This window comes from Lactuca saligna, chromosome 8 (genome assembly GCF_052625555.1).
Source record: "Lactuca saligna cultivar CGN05327 chromosome 8, ASM5262555v1, whole genome shotgun sequence".
Classification (NCBI taxonomy): Eukaryota; Viridiplantae; Streptophyta; class Magnoliopsida; order Asterales; family Asteraceae; genus Lactuca; species Lactuca saligna.
Window position 1 is genome coordinate 226,498,730 of NC_136424.1, and position 5,185 is coordinate 226,503,914.

The following is a 5,185-nucleotide window of genomic DNA, read 5'->3' on the forward strand; positions in this document are numbered from 1 at the left end:
AAAACGTATGTATGGATTCTAAGGTACTAGGTTGCTGTAGCGAATCTGGAGAACATCCTTAATTCTCTAAAACATTCAACCGTTGTAGTCTGTCAAACTCCTCGCTCGGGGTTGGTTGTGCACCGGCCTGACCATAAATAACATAGGTGCACATTCCAGATTTATTTATGGTATGACTTATGTACGGTACTAACCCTAATTTAGGCGTCTGACCTAAAGGGTTGAGTTGGAAGTTTTAGTTGAAGGGATGTTAAAATTTTATTAAGTGTTCTCATCGTGGGCCAGAGTATATATAAACTCTTATATATTATGGTTGGTGGGGTTTGTAGTATTATTAAATTTTGTTTGTTCTTCCCAAATACCGAGCACAGACAATGGCCAGACATCAAACGGCGTAAGTAGTCGAGAAATAATGTTATTATTAATAATACTTTTATTAGAAGCTAGTCTGCTATAGTTGTATTCCTCTTTCGAGGATACGATTTCTCTATAGCCAATTTAGCTCTGATACCATTCTATCACACCCTCGGCCAAGGCGGAACACGCCGGGAGCGGGACTAAGTTCATGGATCATAGATAAACTGAATATATAGCACAAGTACAACGATAAAACAAAATAACTTTTGTATTCCATCATTAAGTTTGAATACAGGGTTCTTACAGATAATAATAGTACATTAGTTGCATTAAACAGGTAAGCAGATATCAACAACAAGCTAGCTAGGTCGTCTGCAATCCACAGCTAATCTTCTGTCTGAATGCCTGGCTGATGATCCCCTAAGAATACATGTAATTTTGAAAGTCAACACAAAGGTTGGTGAGTGTCACAGGTTTTCTGCTAACGCAGTAATACTTTTAGTAAGTCTAAAAAGTATTATCTTTGTATGTATAACAACAGTTAAAACAGTGTTTGCAATGAGTCTTTAAAAGCCAAAATGTATAGTTTGTATAAGTAAACCCATACGTAAAACTGTGATTGTAATGAGTCTTTGAAAGCCGGAACCTTATGTTTCATAAGTAATTCCATACTTAAAACTGTGTTTGGAATAAATCTTTGATGCCAAAACATTATGTTCCATTAGTAATTCCATACTTAAAATTGTGTTTGAAAGCAACCAAATCCATGGTTGTACAGGTAACGAATAAAGTTTTCTACCAAGGTTGTACTTCACAACCGTAAATATGGATAAACAAACATACGGATATACGGATACAATTATCTGCCAAGGTTGAACTTAACAACCGCAGATACGGATAAACAACAAGTATATTTGATAAGCATACACGTAAAGTGTACGATACTTGTTTAAACAGTTGACAAAACTTAGTATAGTGTACACAAGCACATGTATGAGCCTAAGATACAAGTTCTATAACTTGTATAAATGTATAACCCATATATTTATGTCATAAACATATATACGAATATACAGATTAAGTTATCTGCCAAGGTTGAACTTAATAACCGCAGATACGGATAAACAGGTAATTCACAAGTATATTTGATAAGCGTACACATTGAAGACTACAATACTTGTAAAAACAATTGATAAAACTTTGAGTATAAGCACATAATTGAGCCTAAGATACGAGCTATATAACTCGTAAAAATATATAAACCTATATATATATATATATATATATATATATATATATATATATATATATATATATATATATATATATATATATATATATATATTTATCTATGTATGAAGTTGAAACTACCAAGTTGATAACCGGCTATACAGCCATGGCATAATTTTAGTCAAAACGTATATGTTATTTTTATTAGTTGTATTATCTTAACAACATAACATATGTAGCTATTGAGGTTTAAAACGATTTTGTTTACTTAATATGTAAGCGTTTAAACAATTATTTCTAAAAGTGGTAAAGTATTTACACAAAACAGTGATATTTTTGTGTATTTCGTATGGTAAATATTACTTAATACACGTACTATCATGTACAGACGAGGGCCAGACATGAAACACCGAGGGCATGACCATTTTGGTATTATAGCACTTCTGAAATCCAGCAACCCATGCGGCCCTTCAAACCAGATTCCCCGTACCGTAAATACTAGCGTAATAAATACTATTTCCGTGTGATTGATATTGCATAAAAACGGTGGTGTTGTTTGTTTAAACAAAGTATTTATAAAATAGATATATACTAGATATACAAGTACCACATGTATTCCCCCCCCCCCCCCCCCCCCCCCAAAAATATGTAAAAATGGGGCCGTAACACTCACCTTAATGTGTGGTTGTCGAGTAAGTGATGTGAGAAAAGTCGAGACGTATTGCCATGAACACAATACTCCAAGATAAATTTAGTTTCCTAAGGAAATATTAACATAAATTAATATGTGAAAGGTTGTTTGGTAACTTAACCAAAGTATAAGGTCCATATATAAATTAAATGGACTGAATTTGTTAAATTATTTCCAAATAAAGACTAAAAATGTTTTGTTGAATTTATAAAATTGAATCATGGATTTAGTTTGCAAATAAATCACAAGGAGGGGTGTAATTTTAATAAATAAAATGAAGGTTTGGTGTCTTTAGATCTGTTTTGAAAGATATTTTCGAGTGGGGGTAAGTTTTGAACATTTGATTAAACTTTCATTGTTTAAAAACTAGATTTAATTAATTTTTGAGAATGAGGGGCTAATTCTAGGCAATTTCTAAGTTAAGGGACTGAAACTATTTAAATCTATTGGGAGTTTGAAAGGTTTAGATTAGTTTTCAAAACAAATTGAGATGAAAGGGCTAAAACCGTACAAATCCGAATTTGAGGGGCTGGTTATATTTATTTTGTAATGCAGTTTGCTTTCATTACTTTCATAACAGGAGGCAATGGCCTCCTGTTCGTCGCACCTCGCAGGTATAAACGAAGAACAAAAAAATATATAAGAATACTACATTGATGCTTATGATTAATAGTTTGGAATACAAAAAGAATGGTGCAAATGGAACTCACAGTGGATGAAGAGTGATGGCAGTGAACGACAATAGCAGTGATGGTAGCTGGGGAAATTCCGGTAGCTCCTTTGCTGCCCGTTTTCTGGTTCCTTCGGCAGTGGGTTGATGAGACGGAGAGAGGGGAGGTGGCAGCTGGTCGGAGAGGGTGTTTGCTAGCTAAAATAGTGGAGTAAGAGGAGTGGCTGATGGTAGATTTATGGTGTAGGGAATAGTGGTGTTATGGTGGTGTTGGAGAGAACCGAGAGAGATTTTAGAGGAAGGAATAGAGCTGAGGTTTTTGGTGTGATGAAGGAGGAACCCAGTTGTTCTTTTTATAGTGTTTGAAAACCCTCACAAGCCTAAGCCCATGCTTAAACCCCATATCCTGTACCATTTTGGGGAAGTTTGCACACAAAGAACAAGAGAGGAGGGGGGAAGCACGTGGGGTGAAGTGAAAAGGAGAAGAAATCAGATTTTCTTTGGCTTGTGGGTCCCATCTTTGGATTACATTTCTCTTTTCATGCTCAAACACACTCAAAATCAGGTGCATCGGAATCCATAAATCGAGATTTTTTTTTGAAAGTACCATTAGATTGAGTTTAATTCAAGGATTCTGGAACATCAGACGGATTAATTTTTGGACTTATGGATCTCCGGGAAATTGCGTTTGAAGTTTTACGTATAAACGGCTCGCGGTGTCCGTTTCACGATTTTTGAGAATATTTTTATTAAAAATATTTTGAGTGTGAAATTAAATATTAGACTGTAGCCTGAGTCCAAAAACGCTCTCGAAAATCCTATCGGCAAAGCGTAAGGGCCTCAACGGATCGATTCAGTTTTACGCGATTAAAGAAAAACAATGTTTTACTATCTGTTTTCTTAAAACTGTCGTATCTTTTGCACACGAACTCCGTTTTGGGCGTTCTTTATATTTTCGGAAATAGGGGAACATGTACTATAATATTTTAATGTTTTTTTTTCTCAAAACTGCTTAATGCAAATTTTCAGTTTTTCAGACGCATTGATTAACGTTGTCATTTAAGCGGTTTGATTATGTTGACGATTTACACACTCGGAAGCAATGTATCATATGACATCATATAATAAATGGAATAAAATTATTTGTTTTGCTTTAGGTGCATTAAAAATCAGTAATTCGGATAAACAAGAGATTCACGGATAGATTGACGGTTATAATAGTAGCCCTAAATTTCGGGTTGTTACACCCGTAGTGATGATCCCTCGACTCCCCAAGCTATCATTACCATCATAAACTTAGTCAAGAACTAATAATCCTTCTTAGGGTAAATGACTATTTTACCCGGGTCAAAGTCAAAGTCAAAATCAACACCCCAAGTTGACTCAACTCGTTAAGTCATTCTCCTGACCCGCCGAGTTCCTTGTGGTAGAACGAGTCAACTCGTTGAGTCACTCCTCAGACTTGTCGAGTTCCACCATAAATAGATTCAGGGCTACTCACTTCGATTCGTTGGGTCCCTCCATCAACTCGTCGTGTTCCTTAGAACTCGGATCCATGCAAAAACCCTGGTCAGCACGCCGAGTTGGCAATCAACTCGTCGAGTACATGAAAAATCCATGATCAGGAGAAACCCTATCCACTCGTCGAGTTACTCTATCAACTCGCTTAGTTAATGCAGAACCCAGGAACAGGAAACCCTCTTCAACTCGTCGGTTCGGTGATCCAACTCGTCGAGTTCCTTCATACCACTTCTCATTCAGTCGATTCTAAGCCAAACTAATGCTTCCAAAGGTAGATCTAACCTCCTATAGCATGCTTTCCACGTAAAGTTGCAAACTTTTACATGCATGCAAGTCCCAATGCCAAAAACTAAGTTAAAAGAAGGGTTATGCTATGGAGAAGGGCTTCAAACGTTAAAAGCTTGAGACTTTATGACATTAGAGGCTTTAGAGAGTCCAGATTTAAAGTTGCAAACTTCGAATCGTGTTCCACTCAAGAACTTGTCTACAAAAGTGCTAGAATTAGCTTAAAGCTTAATATGGAGAGATCAATAAATAGAATGCACAATGTAACGACTTGTTACCTTCTAAATGCTGCCAAAATGAAGTATGTGATGGATCTACACTCCCATCCTCGTTCCTTGCTTCCAATCTTCCAAGATATGCACCACAATCAACCTGTAGCTTCATAATGCTCAAGAAATGGAGTTAGGTGGCTAGGGTTTTCCTTATGGACT

At 36.1% G+C, this 5,185-nt stretch overlaps 1 long non-coding RNA gene across 2 annotated transcripts; it reads right to left on the reverse strand.

Annotated features, from left to right (window-relative positions):
- Positions 1-657: 657 nt before the first annotated feature.
- LOC145013084 (uncharacterized) lies at positions 658-3,252 on the reverse strand. Of its 2 annotated transcripts, none has more exons than XR_013664827.1 (3): positions 2,989-3,252; positions 2,261-2,346; positions 658-777 (listed from the first exon to the last, which is right to left on the reverse strand). It is a non-coding gene; the product is annotated as an uncharacterized LOC145013084 (long non-coding RNA). The 2 variants fall into 2 exon arrangements; XR_013664828.1 differs by lacking the exon at positions 2,989-3,252 and adding an exon at positions 2,790-2,892.
- Between the last annotated feature and the right edge of the window lie 1,933 nt (positions 3,253-5,185).